Genomic DNA, 24,335 nt, shown 5'->3' with positions numbered 1-24,335 from the left:
AGAGAGAGAAGAAAGAGAGGAGAGAGAGAGACTGAATAACAGAGAGAGAGAAGAAAGAGAGGAGAGAGAGAGACTGAATAACAGAGAGAGAGAGAAAGACAATAAGACTGGAGAGAAAGAGAGAGAAAGACAATAAGAGAGAAAGACTGGAGAGAGAAAGGCTGAATAAGACAGAGAGAGAGAGAGAGAGAGAGAGAACAGAGAGAGAGAGAGAGAGAGAGAGAGAGAGAGAGGGAGAGAGAGACGGAGGGAGAGACGGAGGGAGAGAGAGAGGGAGAGAGAGAGAGAGAGGGAGAGAGAGAGACAGAGGGAGAGAGAGAGAGGGAGAGAGAGAGAGGGAGAGAGAGAGAGGGAGAGAGAGAGGGAGACGGAAAGGTGGTAAATGGTAGGTAAAATGTTTATTACATGTAATACATGTTTTTACAGGTATAAAGGTGGAGTTTACACATGCAGGGACAGTAACAGCCTCTCCTCTCTCTACTTACTGTACCAGACCAACAGTAACCCAGTCTGACCTATAGAGGTTACTTACTGTACCAGACCAACAGTAACCCAGTCTGACCTATAGAGGTTACTTACTGTACCAGACCAACAGTAACCCAGTCTGACCTATAGAGGTTACTTACTGTACCAGACCAACAGTAACCCAGTCTGTCCTATAGAGGTTACTTACTGTACCAGACCAACAGTAACCCAGTCTGACCTATAGAGGTTACTTACTGTACCAGACCAACAGTAACCCAGTCTGACCTATAGAGGTTACTTACTGTACCAGACCAACAGTAACCCAGTCTGACCTATAGAGGTTACTTACTGTACCAGACCAACAGTAACCCAGTCTGACCTATAGAGGTTACTTACTGTACCAGACCAACAGTAACCCAGTCTGTCCTATAGAGGTTACTTACTGTACCAGACCAACAGTAACCCAGTCTGTCCTATAGAGGTTACTTACTGTACCAGACCAACAGTAACCCAGTCTGTCCTATAGAGGTTACTTACTGTACCAGACCAACAGTAACCCAGTCTGACCTATAGAGGTTACTTACTGTACCAGACCAACAGTAACCCAGTCTGACCTATAGAGGTTACTTACTGTACCAGACCAACAGTAACCCAGTCTGACCTATAGAGGTTACTTACTGTACCAGACCAACAGTAACCCAGTCTGACGCTATAGAGGTTACTTACTGTACCAGACCAACAGTAACCCAGTCTGACTCTATAGAGGTTACTTACTGTACCAGACCAACAGTAACCCAGTCTGACCTATAGAGGTTACTTACTGTACCAGACCAACAGTAACCCAGTCTGACCTATAGAGGTTACTTACTGTACCAGACCAACAGTAACCCAGTCTGACCTATAGAGGTTACTTACTGTACCAGACCAACAGTAACCCAGTCTGACCTATAGAGGTTACTTACTGTACCAGACCAACAGTAACCCAGTCTGACCTATAGAGGTTACTTACTGTACCAGACCAACAGTAACCCAGTCTGACCTATAGAGGTTACTTACTGTACCAGACCAACAGTAACCCAGTCTGACCTATAGAGGTTACTTACTGTACCAGACCAACAGTAACCCAGTCTGACCTATAGAGGTTACTTACTGTACCAGACCAACAGTAACCCAGTCTGACCTATAGAGGTTACTTACTGTACCAGACCAACAGTAACCCAGTCTGACCTATAGAGGTTACTTACTGTACCAGACCAACAGTAACCCAGTCTGACCTATAGAGGTTACTTACTGTACCAGACCAACAGTAACCCAGTCTGACCTATAGAGGTTACTTACTGTACCAGACCAACAGTAACCCAGTCTGACCTATAGAGGTTACTTACTGTACCAGACCAACAGTAACCCAGTCTGACCTATAGAGGTTACTTACTGTACCAGACCAACAGTAACCCAGTCTGACCTATAGAGGTTACTTACTGTACCAGACCAACAGTAACCCAGTCTGACCTATAGAGGTTACTTACTGTACCAGACCAACAGTAACCCAGTCTGACCTATAGAGGTTACTTACTGTACCAGACCAACAGTAACCCAGTCTGACCTATAGAGGTTACTTACTGTACCAGACCAACAGTAACCCAGTCTGACCTATAGAGGTTACTTACTGTACCAGACCAACAGTAACCCAGTCTGACCTATAGAGGTTACTTACTGTACCAGACCAACAGTAACCCAGTCTGACCTATAGAGGTTACTTACTGTACCAGACCAACAGTAACCCAGTCTGACCTATAGAGGTTACTTACTGTACCAGACCAACAGTAACCCAGTCTGACCTATAGAGGTTACTTACTGTACCAGACCAACAGTAACCCAGTCTGACCTATAGAGGTTACTTACTGTACCAGACCAACAGTAACCCAGTCTGACCTATAGAGGTTACTTACTGTACCAGACCAACAGTAACCCAGTCTGACCTATAGAGGTTACTTACTGTACCAGACCAACAGTAACCCAGTCTGACCTATAGAGGTTACTTACTGTACCAGACCAACAGTAACCCAGTCTGACCTATAGAGGTTACTTACTGTACCAGACCAACAGTAACCCAGTCTGACCTATAGAGGTTACTTACTGTACCAGACCAACAGTAACCCAGTCTGACCTATAGAGGTTACTTACTGTACCAGACCAACAGTAACCCAGTCTGACCTATAGAGGTTACTTACTGTACCAGACCAACAGTAACCCAGTCTGACCTATAGAGGTTACTTACTGTACCAGACCAACAGTAACCCAGTCTGACCTATAGAGGTTACTTACTGTACCAGACCAACAGTAACCCAGTCTGACCTATAGAGGTTACTTACTGTACCAGACCAACAGTAACCCAGTCTGACCTATAGAGGTTACTTACTGTACCAGACCAACAGTAACCCAGTCTGACCTATAGAGGTTACTTACTGTACCAGACCAACAGTAACCCAGTCTGACCTATAGAGGTTACTTACTGTACCAGACCAACAGTAACCCAGTCTGACCTATAGAGGTTACTTACTGTACCAGACCAACAGTAACCCAGTCTGACCTATAGAGGTTACTTACTGTACCAGACCAACAGTAACCCAGTCTGACCTATAGAGGTTACTTACTGTACCAGACCAACAGTAACCCAGTCTGACCTATAGAGGTTACTTACTGTACCAGACCAACAGTAACCCAGTCTGACCTATAGAGGTTACTTACTGTACCAGACCAACAGTAACCCAGTCTGACCTATAGAGGTTACTTACTGTACCAGACCAACAGTAACCCAGTCTGACCTATAGAGGTTACTTACTGTACCAGACCAACAGTAACCCAGTCTGACCTATAGAGGTTACTTACTGTACCAGACCAACAGTAACCCAGTCTGACCTATAGAGGTTACTTACTGTACCAGACCAACAGTAACCCAGTCTGACCTATAGAGGTTACTTACTGTACCAGACCAACAGTAACCCAGTCTGACCTATAGAGGTTACTTACTGTACCAGACCAACAGTAACCCAGTCTGACCTATAGAGGTTACTTACTGTACCAGACCAACAGTAACCCAGTCTGTCCTATAGAGGTTACTTACTGTACCAGACCAACAGTAACCCAGTCTGACCTATAGAGGTTACTTACTGTACCAGACCAACAGTAACCCAGTCTGACCTATAGAGGTTACTTACTGTACCAGACCAACAGTAACCCAGTCTGACCTATAGAGGTTACTTACTGTACCAGACCAACAGTAACCCAGTCTGACCTATAGAGGTTACTTACTGTACCAGACCAACAGTAACCCAGTCTGACCTATAGAGGTTACTTACTGTACCAGACCAACAGTAACCCAGTCTGACCTATAGAGGTTACTTACTGTACCAGACCAACAGTAACCCAGTCTGACCTATAGAGGTTACTTACTGTACCAGACCAACAGTAACCCAGTCTGTCCTATAGAGGTTACTTACTGTACCAGACCAACAGTAACCCAGTCTGACCTATAGAGGTTACTTACTGTACCAGACCAACAGTAACCCAGTCTGACCTATAGAGGTTACTTACTGTACCAGACCAACAGTAACCCAGTCTGACCTATAGAGGTTACTTACTGTACCAGACCAACAGTAACCCAGTCTGACCTATAGAGGTTACTTACTGTACCAGACCAACAGTAACCCAGTCTGACCTATAGAGGTTACTTACTGTACCAGACCAACAGTAACCCAGTCTGACCTATAGAGGTTACTTACTGTACCAGACCAACAGTAACCCAGTCTGACCTATAGAGGTTACTTACTGTACCAGACCAACAGTAACCCAGTCTGACCTATAGAGGTTACTTACTGTACCAGACCAACAGTAACCCAGTCTGACCTATAGAGGTTACTTACTGTACCAGACCAACAGTAACCCAGTCTGACCTATAGAGGTTACTTACTGTACCAGACCAACAGTAACCCAGTCTGACCTATAGAGGTTACTTACTGTACCAGACCAACAGTAACCCAGTCTGTCCTATAGAGGTTACTTACTGTACCAGACCAACAGTAACCCAGTCTGACCTATAGAGGTTACTTACTGTACCAGACCAACAGTAACCCAGTCTGACCTATAGAGGTTACTTACTGTACCAGACCAACAGTAACCCAGTCTGACCTATAGAGGTTACTTACTGTACCAGACCAACAGTAACCCAGTCTGACCTATAGAGGTTACTTACTGTACCAGACCAACAGTAACCCAGTCTGACCTATAGAGGTTACTTACTGTACCAGACCAACAGTAACCCAGTCTGACCTATAGAGGTTACTTACTGTACCAGACCAACAGTAACCCAGTCTGACCTATAGAGGTTACTTACTGTACCAGACCAACAGTAACCCAGTCTGACCTATAGAGGTTACTTACTGTACCAGACCAACAGTAACCCAGTCTGACCTATAGAGGTTACTTACTGTACCAGACCAACAGTAACCCAGTCTGACCTATAGAGGTTACTTACTGTACCAGACCAACAGTAACCCAGTCTGACCTATAGAGGTTACTTACTGTACCAGACCAACAGTAACCCAGTCTGACCTATAGAGGTTACTTACTGTACCAGACCAACAGTAACCCAGTCTGACCTATAGAGGTTACTTACTGTACCAGACCAACAGTAACCCAGTCTGACCTATAGAGGTTACTTACTGTACCAGACCAACAGTAACCCAGTCTGACCTATAGAGGTTACTTACTGTACCAGACCAACAGTAACCCAGTCTGACCTATAGAGGTTACTTACTGTACCAGACCAACAGTAACCCAGTCTGACCTATAGAGGTTACTTACTGTACCAGACCAACAGTAACCCAGTCTGACCTATAGAGGTTACTTACTGTACCAGACCAACAGTAACCCAGTCTGTCCTATAGAGGTTACTTACTGTACCAGACCAACAGTAACCCAGTCTGACCTATAGAGGTTACTTACTGTACCAGACCAACAGTAACCCAGTCTGACCTATAGAGGTTACTTACTGTACCAGACCAACAGTAACCCAGTCTGACCTATAGAGGTTACTTACTGTACCAGACCAACAGTAACCCAGTCTGTCCTATAGAGGTTACTTACTGTACCAGACCAACAGTAACCCAGTCTGACCTATAGAGGTTACTTACTGTACCAGACCAACAGTAACCCAGTCTGACCTATAGAGGTTACTTACTGTACCAGACCAACAGTAACCCAGTCTGACCTATAGAGGTTACTTACTGTACCAGACCAACAGTAACCCAGTCTGTCCTATAGAGGTTACTTACTGTACCAGACCAACAGTAACCCAGTCTGACCTATAGAGGTTACTTACTGTACCAGACCAACAGTAACCCAGTCTGACCTATAGAGGTTACTTACTGTACCAGACCAACAGTAACCCAGTCTGACCTATAGAGGTTACTTACTGTACCAGACCAACAGTAACCCAGTCTGACCTATAGAGGTTACTTACTGTACCAGACCAACAGTAACCCAGTCTGACCTATAGAGGTTACTTACTGTACCAGACCAACAGTAACCCAGTCTGACCTATAGAGGTTACTTACTGTACCAGACCAACAGTAACCCAGTCTGACCTATAGAGGTTACTTACTGTACCAGACCAACAGTAACCCAGTCTGACCTATAGAGGTTACTTACTGTACCAGACCAACAGTAACCCAGTCTGACCTATAGAGGTTACTTACTGTACCAGACCAACAGTAACCCAGTCTGACCTATAGAGGTTACTTACTGTACCAGACCAACAGTAACCCAGTCTGACCTATAGAGGTTACTTACTGTACCAGACCAACAGTAACCCAGTCTGACCTATAGAGGTTACTTACTGTACCAGACCAACAGTAACCCAGTCTGACCTATAGAGGTTACTTACTGTACCAGACCAACAGTAACCCAGTCTGACCTATAGAGGTTACTTACTGTACCAGACCAACAGTAACCCAGTCTGACCTATAGAGGTTACTTACTGTACCAGACCAACAGTAACCCAGTCTGACCTATAGAGGTTACTTACTGTACCAGACCAACAGTAACCCAGTCTGACCTATAGAGGTTACTTACTGTACCAGACCAACAGTAACCCAGTCTGACCTATAGAGGTTACTTACTGTACCAGACCAACAGTAACCCAGTCTGACCTATAGAGGTTACTTACTGTACCAGACCAACAGTAACCCAGTCTGTCCTATAGAGGTTACTTACTGTACCAGACCAACAGTAACCCAGTCTGACCTATAGAGGTTACTTACTGTACCAGACCAACAGTAACCCAGTCTGACCTATAGAGGTTACTTACTGTACCAGACCAACAGTAACCCAGTCTGTCCTATAGAGGTTACTTACTGTACCAGACCAACAGTAACCCAGTCTGACCTATAGAGGTTACTTACTGTACCAGACCAACAGTAACCCAGTCTGACCTATAGAGGTTACTTACTGTACCAGACCAACAGTAACCCAGTCTGACCTATAGAGGTTACTTACTGTACCAGACCAACAGTAACCCAGTCTGACCTATAGAGGTTACTTACTGTACCAGACCAACAGTAACCCAGTCTGACCTATAGAGGTTACTTACTGTACCAGACCAACAGTAACCCAGTCTGACCTATAGAGGTTACTTACTGTACCAGACCAACAGTAACCCAGTCTGTCCTATAGAGGTTACTTACTGTACCAGACCAACAGTAACCCAGTCTGACCTATAGAGGTTACTTACTGTACCAGACCAACAGTAACCCAGTCTGACCTATAGAGGTTACTTACTGTACCAGACCAACAGTAACCCAGTCTGACCTATAGAGGTTACTTACTGTACCAGACCAACAGTAACCCAGTCTGACCTATAGAGGTTACTTACTGTACCAGACCAACAGTAACCCAGTCTGTCCTATAGAGGTTACTTACTGTACCAGACCAACAGTAACCCAGTCTGACCTATAGAGGTTACTTACTGTACCAGACCAACAGTAACCCAGTCTGACCTATAGAGGTTACTTACTGTACCAGACCAACAGTAACCCAGTCTGACCTATAGAGGTTACTTACTGTACCAGACCAACAGTAACCCAGTCTGACCTATAGAGGTTACTTACTGTACCAGACCAACAGTAACCCAGTCTGTCCTATAGAGGTTACTTACTGTACCAGACCAACAGTAACCCAGTCTGACCTATAGAGGTTACTTACTGTACCAGACCAACAGTAACCCAGTCTGTCCTATAGAGGTTACTTACTGTACCAGACCAACAGTAACCCAGTCTGTCCTATAGAGGTTACTTACTGTACCAGACCAACAGTAACCCAGTCTGACCTATAGAGGTTACTTACTGTACCAGACCAACAGTAACCCAGTCTGACCTATAGAGGTTACTTACTGTACCAGACCAACAGTAACCCAGTCTGACCTATAGAGGTTACTTACTGTACCAGACCAACAGTAACCCAGTCTGACCTATAGAGGTTACTTACTGTACCAGACCAACAGTAACCCAGTCTGACCTATAGAGGTTACTTACTGTACCAGACCAACAGTAACCCAGTCTGACCTATAGAGGTTACTTACTGTACCAGACCAACAGTAACCCAGTCTCTACTGTACCAGGCCAACAGTAACCCAGTCTCTCCAGCCAGACAGCTTACTTCCTCAAATCTTTGAACGTGTTGCCTGTAGGATTATGTAGCTCCAAAGTCCAAGTCGGAGGATGTCCAAGACTAACAGTAACTCACAAAGCAACAGTGACATCTAGTGGCCAGGTGCTGTCGCTACATCAGTCTGGACACTGACTGCTTCGGACACAGCTGTTCTCTACGGTCTCTGGGACAGAGACGCAGTCATCACTGTCCGTTTACTGTCCTTCAAAAAAGATGAATCTAACTTTCATTTTTCGGACAAGAGTCATACATACGAAAAGCGAACATAGTGACTCTTAAGATGGACAAATCACATCTGTTTTCCATCAATCTAATGAGTTCTTATTAAATGCATCAATTATTACTACAGGGGACTATCCTGGCTAAATGCATCAATTATTACTACAGGGGACTATCCTGGCTAAATGCATCAATTATTACTACAGGGGACTATCCTGGCTAAATGCATCAATTATTACTACAGGGGAATATCCTGGCTAAATGCATCAATTATTACTACAGGGGACTATCCTGGCTAAATGCATCAATTATTACCACAGGGGACTATCCTGGCTAAATGCATCAATTATTACCACGGGGGACTATCCTGGCTAAATGCATCAATTATTACTACAGAGGACTATCCTGGCTAAATGCATCAATTATTACTACAGGGGACTATCCTGGCTAAATGCATCAATTATTACTACAGGGGACTATCCTGGCTAAATGCATCAATTATTACTACAGGGGACTATCCTGGCTAAATGCATCAATTATTACTACAGGGGACTATCCTGGCTAAATGCATCAATTATTACCACAGGGGACTATCCTGGCTAAATGCATCAATTATTACCACGGGGGACTATCCTGGCTAAATGCATCAATTATTACTACAGGGGACTATCCTGGCTAAATGCATCAATTATTACTACAGGGGACTATCCTGGCTAAATGCATCAATTATTACTACGGGGGACTATCCTGGCTAAATGCATCAATTATTACTACGGGGGACTATCCAGGCTAAATGCATCAATTATTACTACGGGGGACTATCCAGGCTAAATGCATCAATTATTACTACGGGGGACTATCCTGGCTAAATGCATCAATTATTATTACAGGGGACTATCCTGGCTAAATGCATCAATTACTACTGCAGGGGACTATCCTGGCTAAATGCATCAATTATTACTACGGGGGACTATCCAGGCTGAATGCATCAATTATTACTACAGGGGACTATCCAGGCTAAATGCATCAATTATTACCACAGGGGGACTATCCAGGCTAAATGCATCAATTATTACTACAGAGGACTATCCAGGCTAAATGCATCAATTATTACTACGGGGGACTATCCAGGCTAAATGCATCAATTATTACTACAGAGGACTATCCAGGCTAAATGCATCAATTATTACTACAGGGGACTATCCTGGCTAAATGCATCCATTATTACCACAGGGGACTATCCAGGCTAAATGCATCAATTATTACTACAGGGGATTATCCTGGCTAAATGCATCAATTATTACTACAGGGGACTATCCAGGCTAAATGCATCAGTTATTACTACAGGGGACTATCCTGGCTAAATGCATCAGTTATTACTACAGGGACTATCCTGGCTAAATGCATCAATTATTACTACAAGGGACTATCCAGGCTAAATGCATCAATTATTACTACAGGGGACTATCCTGGCTAAATGCATCAATTATTACCACAGGGGACTATCCTGGCTAAATGCATCAATTATTACCACAGGGGACTATCCTGGCTAAATGCATCAATTATTACTACGGGGGACTATCCTGGCTAAATGCATCAATTATTACTACGGGGGACTATCCAGGCTAAATGCATCAATTATTACTACGGGGGACTATCCTGGCTAAATGCATCAATTACTACTGCGGGGGACTATCCTGGCTAAATGCATCAATTATTACTATGGGGGACTATCCAGGCTAAATGCATCAATTATTACTACGGGGGACTATCCTGGCTAAATGCATCAATTATTACTACAGGGGACTATCCAGGCTAAATGCATCAATTATTACTACAGGGGACTATCCTGGCTAAATGCATCAATTATTACTACAGGGATTATCCTGGCTAAATGCATCAATTATTACTACAGGGGACGATCCTGGCAAAATGCATCAATTATTACTACAGGGGACTATCCTGGCTAAATGCATCAATTATTACTACAGGGGACTATCCTGGCTAAATGCATCAGTTATTACTACAGGGACTATCCTGGCTAAATGCATCAATTATTACTACAGGGGACTATCCTGGCTAAATGCATCAATTATTACTACAGGGGACTATCCTGGCTAAATGCATCAATTATTACTACAGGGGACTATCCTGGCTAAATGCATCAATTATTACTACAGGGGACTATCCTGGCTAAATGCATCAATTATTACTACAGGGGACTATCCTGGCTAAATGCATCAATTATTACTACAGGGGACTATCCTGGCTAAATGCATCAATTATTACTACAGGGATTATCCTGGCTAAATGCATCAATTATTACTACAGGGGACTATCCTGGCTAAATGCATCAATTATTACTACAGGGGACTATCCTGGCTAAATGCATCAATTATTACTACAGGGGACGATCCTGGCTAAATGCATCAATTATTACTACAGGGGACTATCCTGGCTAAATGCATCAATTATTACTACAGGGGACTATCCTGGCTAAATGCATCAATTATTACTACAGGGGACTATCCTGGCTAAATGCATCAGTTATTACTACAGGGACTATCCTGGCTAAATGCATCAATTATTACTACAGGGGACTATCCTGGCTAAATGCATCAATTATTACTACAGGGGACTATCCTGGCTAAATGCATCAATTATTACTACAGGGGACTATCCTGGCTAAATGCATCAATTATTACTACAGGGGATTATCCTGGCTAAATGCATCAATTATTACTACAGGGGATTATCCTGGCTAAATGCATCAATTATTACTACAGGGGACTATCCTGGCTAAATGCATCAATTATTACTACAGGGGACTATCCTGGCTAAATGCATCAATTATTACTACAGGGGACTATCCTGGCTAAATGCATCAATTATTACCACAGGGGACTATCCTGGCTAAATGCATCAATTATTACTACAGGGACTATCCTGGCTAAATGCATCAATTATTACTACAGGGACTATCCTGGCTAAATGCATCAATTATTACTACAGGGGACTATCCTGGCTAAATGCATCAATTATTACTACAGAGGACTATCCTGGCCAAATGCATCAATTATTACTACAGAGGACTATCCTGGCTAAATGCATTAATTATTACTACAGGGGACTATCCTGGCTAAATGCATCAATTATTACTACAGGGGATTAACCAGGCTAAATGCATCAATTATTACTACAGGGGACTATCCAGGCTAAATGCATCAATTATTACTTATTATTACTACTTCATACCTACTGGTATGAAGAACAGACGTCCTGATACAGGATACAGTCACCCTCCTCGCTCAAACAGGGGTGTGTGTGTGTGTGTGTGTGTGTGTGTGTGTGTGTGTGTGTGTGTGTGTGTGTACCATTGCTGTCCGTGTTTTCTGGGGTGTAGCGACACGTAGGAAGATCTGTTGTCTCCAGGAGTGTCTCCGTAGAGGACTGTCTCCTACCACACACACAGCTACCGGACTGGACAGGGCTGCTACGTCACTGGAATACACACACACACACACACACACACACAATTAATACACACACAGCTACCGGACTGGACAGGGCTGCTACGTCACTGGAATACACACACACACACACACACACATTAATACACACACAGCTACCGGACTGGACAGGGCTGCTACGTCACTGGAATATACACACACACACACACATTAATACACACACAGCTACCGGACTGGACAGGGCTGCTACGTCACTGGAATACACACACACACACACATTAATACACACACAGCTACCGGACTGGACAGGGCTGCTACGTCACTGGAATACACACACACACACACACACACACACACCTACCGGACTGGACAGGGCTGCTACGTCACTGGAATACACACACACACACACACACTACCCCCATGTTGGGACACACACAAACTTAAATACACACCCCACACTAGGTATGGTGGTGTATGGTGTGGTGTGGTGGGGTATGGTGTGGTATGGTGTGGTGGGGTATGGTGGGGTATGGTGTGGTGTGGTATGGTGTCGTGGTGTATGGTGGTGTATGGTGTGGTATGGTGTATGGTGTGGTATGGTGGTGTATGGTGTGGTATGGTGGTGTATGGTGGTGTATGGTGGGGTGTGGTATGGTGTGGTGGTGTATGGTGTGGTATGGTGGGGTATGGTGTGGTATGGTGGGGTATGGTGTGGTATGGTGGTGTATGGTGTGGTATGGTGTGGTATGGTGGTGTATGGTGGGGTATGGTGTGGTATGGTGTGGTATGGTGTGTGGTGTATGGTGGTGTGGTGGGGTGGTTTGGTGGTGGTGTGGTTTGGTGGTGTATGGTGTGGTGGTGTATGGTGTGGTGGTGTATGGGGTGGTGTATGGTGGGGTGTGGTGGGATATGGTGGTGTGGTATAGTTTATGGCGGTGTATGGTGGGTTGGTGGGGTGGGGTGGTGGTGTATAGTGGGGTGGTGTATGGTGGGGTGGGGTGGTGTATGGTGGAGTGGGGTGGTGTATGGTGGAGTGGGGTGGTGTATGGTGGGCTGGTGTATGGTGGAGTGGGGTGGTGTATGGTGGGCTGGTGTATGGTGGAGTGGGGTGGTGTATGGTGGTGTGGTGGGGTGGTGTATGGTGGGGTGGTGTATGGTGGAGTGGGGTGGTGTATGGTGGGCTGGTGTATGGTGGAGTGGGGTGGTGTATGGTGGGCTGGTGTATGGTAGGGTGGGGTGTGGTGAGATATGGTGGTGTATGGTGGGGTGGTGGTGTATGGTGGGGTGGTGGTGTATGGTGGGGTGGTGGTGGTGGATGGTGGTGGGGTATGGTGGGGTGGTGTATGGTGGGGTGGTGTATGGTGGAGTGGTGTATGGTGGAGTGGTGTATGGTGGGGTGGTGGTGTGGTGTATGGTGGGGTGGTGTATGGTGGGGTGGTGGTGTATGGTGGGGTGGTGGTGGTGTATGGTGGTGGGGTATGGTGGGGTGGCGTATGGTGGGGTGGCGTATGGTGGGGTGGCGTATGGTGGCGTGGACGTGGTGGTGGGGTGGTGTATGGTGGGGTGGTGGTGTATGGTAGGGTGGTGGTGTATGGTGGGGTGGTGGTGGTGTATGGTGGGGTGGTGTATGGTGGAGTGGTGTATGGTGGGGTGGTGTATGGTGGGGTGGTGGTGTATGGTGGGGTGGTGGTGGTGTATGGTGGGGTGGTGGTGGTGTATGGTGGTGGGGTATGGTGGGGTGGTGGTGCTGTATGGTGGGGTGGTGGTGTATGGTGGGGTGGTGGTGGTGTATGGTGGGGTGGGGTATGGTGGGGTGGCGTATGGTGGGGTGGCGTATGGTGGGGTGGTGGTGCTGTATGGTGGGGTGGTGGTGTATGGTGGGGTGGTGGTGGTGTATGGTGGGGTGGGGTATGGTGGGGTGGCGTATGGTGGGGTGGTGGTGCTGTATGGTGGGGTGGTGTATGGTGTGGTGGTGGTGTATGGTGGGGTGGTGGTGGTGTATGGTGGTGTGGGGTATGGTGGGGTGGCGTATGGTGGGGTGGCGTATGGTGGGGTGGCGTATGGTGGGGTGGCGTATGGCGGCGTATGACGTGGTGGTGGGGTGGTGTATGGTGGGGTGGTGGTGTATGGTAGGGTGGTTGTGTATGGTGGGGTGGTGGTGTATGGTGGGGTGGTGGTGTATGGTGGGGTGGTGGTGTATGGTGGTGGGGTGGTGTATGGTGGGGTATGGTGGTGTATGGTGGGGTGGTGGTGTATGGTGGGGTGGTGGTGTATGGTGGGGTGGTGTATGGTGGGGTGGTGGTGTATGGTGGGGTGGTGTATGGTGGGGTGGTGTAGTGGTGGTGTGGTGTATGGTGGGGTGGTGTAGTGGTGGGGTGGTGTGGTGGTGTATGGTGGGGTATGGTGGGGTGGTGTATGGTGGGGTGGTGTATGGTGGGGTGGTGGTGTATGGTGGGGTGGTGGTGTATGGTGGGGTGGTGTATGGTGGGGTGGTGTATGGTGGGGTGGTGGTGTATGGTGGGGTGGTGTATGGTGGGGTGGTGTATGGTGGGGTATGGTGTGGTGGTGTATGGTGGGGTATGGTGGTGGGGTGGTGGTGGGGTGGTGTATGGTGGGGTGGTGTATGGTGGGGTGGTGTATGGTGTGGTGTAGTGTAGTGTGGTGTGGTGGTGTGTGTACCTCCTCTTGTCTAAGTCACAGGGGTGGCTCTCGTGGACAGGAGCGAGGAGTTTGAGGAAGTTAGGAACAGAGGAGGAGGAGTGGAGACGGGCACGTAGACCCCCCAGAGGACTGACAGAGATGAGAGAGAGAAAGGAGGAGAGGAACATTAAAGATATAGACTAGACAGACAGGAAGTAGCAGGGAGAGAAACTGAAACATAGTGATACAGACAGGAAGTAGCAGGGAGAGAAACTGAAACAGCGATAATGACAGGAAGTAGCAGGGAGAGAAATTGAAACAGTGATACAGACAGGAAGTAGCAGGGAGAGAAACTGAAACACAGTGATACAGACAGGAAGTAGCAGGGAGAGAAACTGACATGCGGTGATAATGACAGGAAGTAGCAGGGAGAGAAACTGAAACACAGTGATAATGACAGACAGGAAGTAGCAGGGAGAGAAACTGAAACACAGTGATAATGACAGACAGGAAGTAGCAGGGAGAGAAACTGAAACAGTGATAAAGACAGACAGGAAGTAGCAGGGAGAGAAAATGAAACAGTGATAAAGACAGACAGGAAGTAGCAGGGAGAGAAAATGAAACACAGTGATAAAGACAGACAGGAAGTAGCAGGGAGAGAAACTGAAACACAGTGATAATGACAGACAGGAAGTAGCAAGGACAGACACTGAAACATAATGACAGACAGGAAATGAACAGAAAGAATAAAGGAGGGGTGAAGGCGCTCACCTTCGTTTGGCCAGGCGACCCCCGAAAAGGGGGGATGAGGGTCGATGAGAGAGGAGAGGAGAGGGGAAGGAGAGGAAAGGAAGCGTAAGGTCCGCTTGAAGTCTTCTGGAGAACAGAGAACGACAGAGAACGAGAGAGAGAGAGAGAGAGAGAGAATAAGGATGGAAATACAGAAGAAAAGGAGGAGTGAAGCGGGTGACGGAGGATGAGAGGGTGTTGACTTTCCCCTCAGGAGGAACACAACAGGAAGTACCATATTTAAGACAGGAACTCCGCGTGTGTGTGCCCCATTCAGGACAACAAGCGAGACGAAAGCCAACCATCCAAATAGAAGTGATGACGTATTATTCTAAATGCACACACACACACACACACACACACACACACACACACACACACACACACACACATACACACACACACACACACACACACACACACTTCAGCTCTTACTTGCTCTGGTGCGGCGTGTCGGTGCTGACGGAGTAATGCCGGACCAGTTTGGGCTTGGTGGAGCCGCTGGGGACCTGGGGTGCGTGTGTATATGAGGGGGTGTCGTCAGGGTAGGAGGGAGAGTGATCGTGGTAGGAAGGGGAGTGGCTGAAGGTGCTTGCTCGCCGCCTGAACCCGTGTCGCTGGGACAGCGTGTCCCCGGAAGACAGAGAGAGGGACGAGAAGGAAGGAGAGACGGAGAGAGGAGAGCTGTCCAGACGTTTCAGGTCCCCTGTAGAGTTGTGAGACCGCAAAGGATTGGAGGAGGGGAGGGGGTCTTCTAGGGAGGGGTCCTGGGGAGGGAGAAGGAGAGAGAGAGGGGAGAGAGAGAGAGAGAGAGAGAGAGAGAGAGAGAGAGAGGGAGGGAGAAGGAGAGAGAGAGAGAGAGAGAGAGAGAGAGAGAAGCGAAGGGGGAGAGAGAGAGAGAGCGAAGGGGGGGGGGGAGAGAGAGAGAGAGAGAGAGAGAGAGAGAGAGAGAGAGAGAGAGAGAGAGAGAGAGAGAGAGAGAGAGAGAGAGAGAGAGAGAGAGAGAGAGAGAGAGGAAGAGCGAGAGGGGGAGAGCGAAGAGAGAGCGAAGGGGAGAGAGAAGAGAGAGAGGGGAGAGAGAAGAGAGAGAGGGGAGAGAGAGAAGAGAGAGCGAAGAGAGAGAGAGAGAGAGAGAGAGAGGGGGGGAGAGAGAAGAGAGAGAGGGGGAGAGAGAAGAGAGAGAGGGGGAGAGAGAAGAGAGAGAGGGTGGGAGAGAGAGAGAGAGAGAGGGGGAGAAGAGAGAGAGGGGGAGAGAGAGCGAGGGGAGAGAGCGAGAGGAGAGAGAGGGAGAGGGAGGAGAGAGAGAGGGGAGAGAGAGGGGAGAGAGAAGAGAGAGAGGGGAGGAGAGAGAGCGGGGAGAGAGCGAGAGGAGAGAGAGAGGGAGAGAGAGAGGGAGAGAGAGGGGGAGAGAGAGAGGGGAGAGAGAGAAGTGAGAGAGGGGGAGAGAGCGAGAGAGCGAGGGGAGAGGGAGAGAGGGGAGAGAGAGAGAGAGAGAGGGGGAGAGAGAGCGAGGGGGAGAGAGCGAGAGGAGAGAGAGGGAGAGAGAGAGAGGGAGAGAGAGAGGGAGAGGGGAGAAAGAGAAAAGAGTTGGAGTTAGAGAGACAGATACAGTTTACCGGCCTGTTTATTAGGTACACCACCCCGTACACCTAAATGGATGGTTCCTACAGACAGTGGGTCACGTGGACGTGTCTTGTTATATAAAGCAGGCAGACAGGCATCAAGACATTCAGTTACTGTTCCATTGAACCTTATGGGCAACACGTGTGACCTAAGTGACTCTGAGCGTGGTGTGATGGACGGGGCCAGGCGCGACGGATTCAGTATGTCAGAAACGGACGCCCTCCTGGGCTTTTAACAGACGACAGTATCTAGGGTTTATACTGAGAATGGTGTGATGATTTTAACAGACAGTATCTAGGGTTTATACTGAGAATGGTGTGATGATTTTAACAGACAGTATCTAGGGTTTATACTGAGAATGGTGTGATGATTTTAACAGACAGTATATCTAGGGTTTATACTGAGAATGGTGTGATGATTTTAACAGACAGTATATCTAGGGTTTATACTGAGAATGGTGTGATGATTTTAACAGACAGTATCTAGGGTTTATACTGAGAATGGTGTGATGATTTTAACAGACAGTATCTAGGGTTTATACTGAGAATGGTGTGATGATTTTAACAGACAGTATCTAGGGTTTATACTGAGAATGGTGTGATGATTTTAACAGACAGTATCTAGGGTTTATACTGAGAATGGTGTGATGATTTTAACAGACAGTATCTAGGGATTATACTGAGAATGGTGTGATGATTTTAACAGACAGTATATCTAGGGTTTATACTGAGAATGGTGTAATGATTTTAACAGACAGTATCTAGGGTTTATACTGAGAATGGTGTGATGATTTTAACAGACAGTATCTAGGGTTTATACTGAGAATGGTGTGATGATTTTAACAGACAGTATCTAGGGATTATACTGAGAATGGTGTGATGATTTTAACAGACAGTATATCTAGGGTTTATACTGAGAATGGTGTAATGATTTTAACAGACAGTATCTAGGGTTTATACTGAGAATGGTGTGATGATTTTAACAGACAGTATCTAGGGTTTATACTGAGAATGGTGTGATGCTTTTAACAGACGACAGTATCTTGGGTTTATACTGAGAATGGTGTGATGATTTTAACAGACAGTATCTAGGGTTTATACTGAGAATGGTGTGATGATTTTAACAGACAGTATATCTAGGGTTTATACTGAGAATGGTGTGATGATTTTAACAGACAGTATATCTAGGGTTTATACTGAGAATGGTGTGATGATTTTAACAGACAGTATCTAGGGTTTATACTGAGAATGGTGTGATGATTTTAACAGACAGTATCTTGGGTTTATACTGAGAATGGTGTGATGATTTTAACAGACAGTATCTAGGGTTTATACTGAGAATGGTGTGATGATTTTAACAGACAGTATCTAGGGTTTATACTGAGAATGGTGTGATGATTTTAACAGACAGTATCTAGGGTTTATACTGAGAATGGTGTGATGATTTTAACAGACAGTATATCTAGGGTTTATACTGAGAATGGTGTGATGATTTTAACAGACAGTATCTTGGGTTTATACTGAGAATGGTGTGATGATTTTAACACAGTATATCTAGGGTTTATACTGAGAATGGTGTGATGATTTTAACAGACAGTATCTAGGGTTTATACTGAGAATGGTGTGATGATTTTAACAGACAGTATCTAGGGTTTATACTGAGAATGGTGTGATGATTTTAACAGACAGTATATCTAGGGTTTATACTGAGAATGGTGTGATGATTTTAACAGACAGTATCTTGGGTTTATACTGAGAATGGTGTGATGATTTTAACACAGTATATCTAGGGTTTATACTGAGAATGGTGTGATGATTTTAACAGACAGTATCTAGGGTTTATACTGAGAATGGTGTGATGATTTTAACAGACAGTATCTAGGGTTTATACTGAGAATGGTGTGATGATTTTAACAGACAGTATATCTAGGGTTTATACTGAGAATGGTGTGATGATTTTAACAGACAGTATCTAGGGTTTATACTGAGAATGGTGTGATGATTTTAACAGACCGTATCTAGGGTTTATACTGAGAATGGTGCATCAAACAGAAACCCTCCAGTCAGGGGCAGTCCTGTGGGTGAAAACAGCTCCATCATGAGAGAGGTGGAAGGAAAACGCCAATAATTGTGCAAGGACTCTAGTCTTTTAGTGCGCGCGAACAGGAGCGCGGTCCTCGTTATTTTTCTCCGGTATTGGAAACAGTTTATTCCGTCTTCAATTTTATCGATTATTTACATTTTAGGGTACCTGAGGTTGAATTAGGAAAGTTGTTTGAAATGTTTGGACCAAGTTTACAGGTAACTTATTAGATAGTTTGTAGTCATGTTGGGCGAGTTGGAACAGGTGTTTTTCTGAATCAAACGCGCCAAATAAATGGAAATTTTGGGGATATAAAGAAGGAATTTATCAAACAAAAACGACCATTCATTGTGTCACTGAGACCTTTGGGATTGCAAAAAGCTGAAGATCTTCAAAAAGGTAAGGCATTTATTATATCGCTATTTCTGACTTTCGTGTCGCACCTCCCTGGTTGAAAAAGGGTTTTCATGTTTTTGTAAGCGGGGCGCTGTCCTCAGATAATCGCATGGCGTGCTTTCACCGTAAAGCCTTTTTGAAATCTGACACAGCGGCTGGCTTAACAAGAAGTTAAGCTTTATTTTTATGTATTACACTTGTATTTATATGAATGTTAAATATGAATATTTCTGTATTTTGAATTTGGCGCTCTGCGATTTCACCGGATGTTGTCGAGGTGAGTCGCTAGCGGGACACCTGCTCTAGAAAGGTTAAACAATGTAAAGGCAATGCTACCAAATACTAATTGAGTTTATATGTAAACTTCTGACCCACTGGGAATGTGATGAAAGAAAATAAAAGCTGAAATAAATAATTCTCTCTACTATTATTCTGACATTTCACATTCTTAAAATAAAGTGGTGATCCTAACTGACCTAAGACAGGGAATTTTTACTAGGATTAAATGGCAGGAATTGTGAAAAACTTCCGACTTCAACTGTACCTGTCCAGTAGAGATAGATACCTGTCCAGTAGATATAGATACCTGTCCAGTAGATATAGATACCTGTCCAGTAGAGTTAGATATAGATACCTGTCCAGTAGAGTTAGATATAGATACCTGTCCAGTAGAGATAGATACCTGTCCAGTAGAGATAGATACCTGTCCAGTAGATATAGATACCTGTCCAGTAGATATAGATACCTGTCCAGTAGATATAGATACCTGTCCAGTAGAGATAGATACCTGTCCAGTAGAGATAGATACCTGTCCAGTAGATATAGATACCTGTCCAGTAGAGATAGATACCTGTCCAGTAGATATAGATACCTGTCCAGTAGATATAGATACCTGTTCAGTAGATATAGATACCTGTTCAGTAGATATAGATACCTGTTCAGTAGATATAGATACCTGTTCAGTAGATATAGATACCTGTCCAGTAGATATAGATACCTGTCCAGTAGAGTTAGATATAGATACCTGTCCAGTAGATATAGATATAGATACCTGTCCAGTAGATATAGATATAGATACCTGTCCAGTAGATATAGATACCTGTCAAGTAGATATAGATACCTGTCCAGTAGTTAGATATAGATACCTGTCCAGTAGTTAGATATAGATACCTGTCCAGTAGTTAGATATAGATACCTGTCCAGTAGTTAGATATAGATACCTGTCCAGTAGTTAGATATAGATACCTGTCCAGTAGATATAGATACCTGTCCAGTAGAGATAGATACCTGTCCAGTAGAGATAGATACCTGTCCAGTAGATATAGATACCTGTCCAGTAGATATAGATACCTGTCCAGTAGATATAGATATAGATACCTGTCCAGTAGAGATAGATACCTGTCCAGTAGATATAGATACCTGTCCAGTAGATATAGATACCTGTCCAGTAGATATAGATACCTGTCCAGTAGATATAGATACCTGTCCAGTAGAGATAGATACCTGTCCAGTAGAGATAGATACCTGTCCAGTAGAGATAGATACCTGTCCAGTAGAGATAGATACCTGTCCAGTAGATATAGATACCTGTCCAGTAGAGATAGATACCTGTCCAGTAGAGATAGATACCTGTCCAGTAGAGATAGATACCTGTCCAGTAGATATAGATACCTGTCCAGTAGATATAGATACCTGTCCAGTAGAGTTAGATATAGATACCTGTCCAGTAGATATAGTTACCTGTCCAGTAGAGTTAGATATAGATACCTGTCCAGTAGATATAGATACCTGTCCAGTAGATATAGATACCTGTCCAGTAGATATAGATACCTGTCCAGTAGAGTTAGATACCTGTCCAGTAGAGTTAGATATAGATACCTGTCCAGTAGATATAGATACCTGTCCAGTAGATATAGATATAGATACCTGTCCAGTAGATATAGATACCTGTCCAGTAGATATAGATACCTGTCCAGTAGATATAGATACCTGTCCAGTAGATATAGATACCTGTCCAGTAGAGATAGATACCTGTCCAGTAGACATAGATACCTGTCCAGTAGAGTTAGATATAGATACCTGTCCAGTAGATATAGATACCTGTCCAGTAGATATAGATACCTGTCCAGTAGACATAGATACCTGTCCAGTAGAGTTAGATATAGATACCTGTCCAGTAGAGTTAGATATAGATACCTGTCCAGTAGATATAGATATAGATACCTGTCCAGTAGATATAGATACCTGTCCAGTAGATATAGATACCTGTCCAGTAGATATAGATACCTGTCCAGTAGATATAGATACCTGTCCAGTAGAGTTAGATATAGATACCTGTCCAGTAGAGTTAGATGTAGATACCTGTCCAGTAGATATAGATACCTGTCCAGTAGAGATAGATACCTGGGAAGTAGTTAGATACCTGTCCAGTAGATATAGATACCTGTCCAGTAGATATAGATACCTGTCCAGTAGATATAGATACCTGTCCAGTAGATATAGATACCTGTCCAGTAGAGATAGATACCTGGGAAGTAGTTAGATACCTGTCCAGTAGATATAGATACCTGTCCAGTAGATATAGATACCTGTCCAGTAGATATAGATACCTGTCCAGTAGATATAGATACCTGTCCAGTAGATATAGATACCTGTCCAGTAGAGATAGATACCTGTTCAGTAGATATAGATACCTGTTCAGTAGATATAGATACCTGTCCAGTAGATATAGATACCTGTCCAGTAGATATAGATACCTGTCCAGTAGAGTTAGATATAGATACCTGTCCAGTAGATATAGATACCTGTCCAGTAGATATAGATACCTGTCCAGTAGAGTTAGATATAGATACCTGTCCAGTAGAGTTAGATACCTGTCCAGTAGAGATAGATACCTGTCCAGTAGATATAGATACCTGTCCAGTAGATATAGATACCTGTCCAGTAGATATAGATACCTGTCCAGTAGATATAGATACCTGTCCAGTAGACATAGATACCTGTCCAGTAGACATAGATACCTGTCCAGTAGATATAGATACCTGTCCAGTAGATATAGATACCTGGGAAGTAGTTAGATACCTGTCCAGTAGATATAGATACCTGTCCAGTAGATATAGATACCTGTCCAGTAGATATAGATACCTGTCCAGTAGATATAGATACCTGTCCAGTAGATATAGATACCTGTCCAGTAGAGTTAGATATAGATACCTGTCCAGTAGAGATAGATACCTGTCCAGTAGAGTTAGATATAGATACCTGTCCAGTAGATATAGATACCTGTCCAGTAGATATAGATACCTGTCCAGTAGATATAGATACCTGTCCAGTAGAGATAGATACCTGTCCAGTAGAGATAGATACCTGTCCAGTAGAGATAGATACCTGTCCAGTAGAGATAGATACCTGTCCAGTAGATATAGATACCTGTCCAGTAGAGATAGATACCTGTCCAGTAGAGATAGATACCTGTCCAGTAGATATAGATACCTGTCCAGTAGATATAGATACCTGTCCAGTAGATATAGATACCTGTCCAGTAGAGATAGATACCTGTCCAGTAGATATAGATACCTGTCCAGTAGAGATAGATACCTGTCCAGTAGAGTTAGATACCTGTCCAGTAGATATAGATACCTGTCCAGTAGAGATAGATACCTGTCCAGTAGAGATAGATACCTGTCCAGTAGATATAGATACGTGTCCAGTAGATATAGATACCTGTCCAGTAGATATAGATACCTGTCCAGTAGACAGAGATACCTGTCCAGTAGATATAGATACCTGTCCAGTAGAGTTAGATATAGATACCTGTCCAGTAGATATAGATACCTGTCCAGTAGATATAGATACCTGTCCAGTAGATATAGATACCTGTCCAGTAGATATAGATACCTGTCCAGTAGATATAGATACCTGTCCAGTAGATATAGATACCTGTCCAGTAGTTAGATATAGATACCTGTCCAGTAGAGTTAGATATAGATACCTGTCCAGTAGTTAGATATAGATACCTGTCCAGTAGAGTTAGATATAGATACCTGTCCAGTAGATATAGATACCTGTCCAGTAGATATAGATACCTGTCCAGTAGAGTTAGATACCTGTCCAGTAGATATAGATACCTGTCCAGTAGATATAGATACCTGTTCAGTAGATATAGATACCTGTCCAGTAGATATAGATACCTGTCCAGTAGCTATAGATACCTGTCCAGTAGAGTTAGATACCTGTCCAGTAGATATAGATACCTGTCCAGTAGATATAGATACCTGTCCAGTAGATATAGATACCTGTCCAGTAGATATAGATACCTGTCCAGTAGAGTTCAGTGTGGAGTTTGATGAACTGATGTTTCCGTCTCCGTTCTCTCTCTGAGTCCTGGCTTTGCTACTTCCCTGGAGAAACACAACACTCAAAGATTAACACACAGGTTCACACACGTTAAAACAGATGCCCAGACACTCCCCCCCTCCAGACACCCCTCCATACACTTCCCCCTACCTTCCAGACGCCCCCCCTCCATACACTCCCCCCTACCTTCCAGACGCCCAGACACTTCCCCCTACCTTCCAGACACTCCCCCCCTCCAGACACTCCCCCTACCTTCCAGACGCCCAGACACTTCCCCCTACCTTCCAGACACTCCCCCCTCCAGACACTCCCCCTACCTTCCAGACGCCCAGACACTTCCCCCTACCTTCCAGACACTCCCCCCCTCCAGACACTTCCCCCTACCTTCCAGACACTCCCCCCCTCCAGACACTTCCCCCTACCTTCCAGACGCCCCCCTCCAGACACTTCCCCTACCTTCCAGACGCCCCCCCTCCAGACACTTCCCCCTACCTTCCAGACGCCCCCTCCAGACACTTCCCCCTACCTTCCAGACACTCCCCCCTCCAGACACCCCTCCATACACTTCCC

General features: G+C 44.9%; 1 pseudogene; it reads right to left on the bottom strand.

Annotated features, from left to right (window-relative positions):
* LOC123733180 (TBC1 domain family member 1-like) overlaps positions 1 to 24,335 on the bottom strand; it is a 74,346-nt pseudogene that overhangs the window by 37,960 nt on the left and 12,051 nt on the right.

Source organism: Salmo salar, unplaced genomic scaffold (genome assembly GCF_905237065.1).
Source record: "Salmo salar unplaced genomic scaffold, Ssal_v3.1, whole genome shotgun sequence".
NCBI lineage: Eukaryota > Metazoa > Chordata > Actinopteri > Salmoniformes > Salmonidae > Salmo > Salmo salar.
This window is presented reverse-complemented; position numbering and strand designations above follow the sequence as displayed.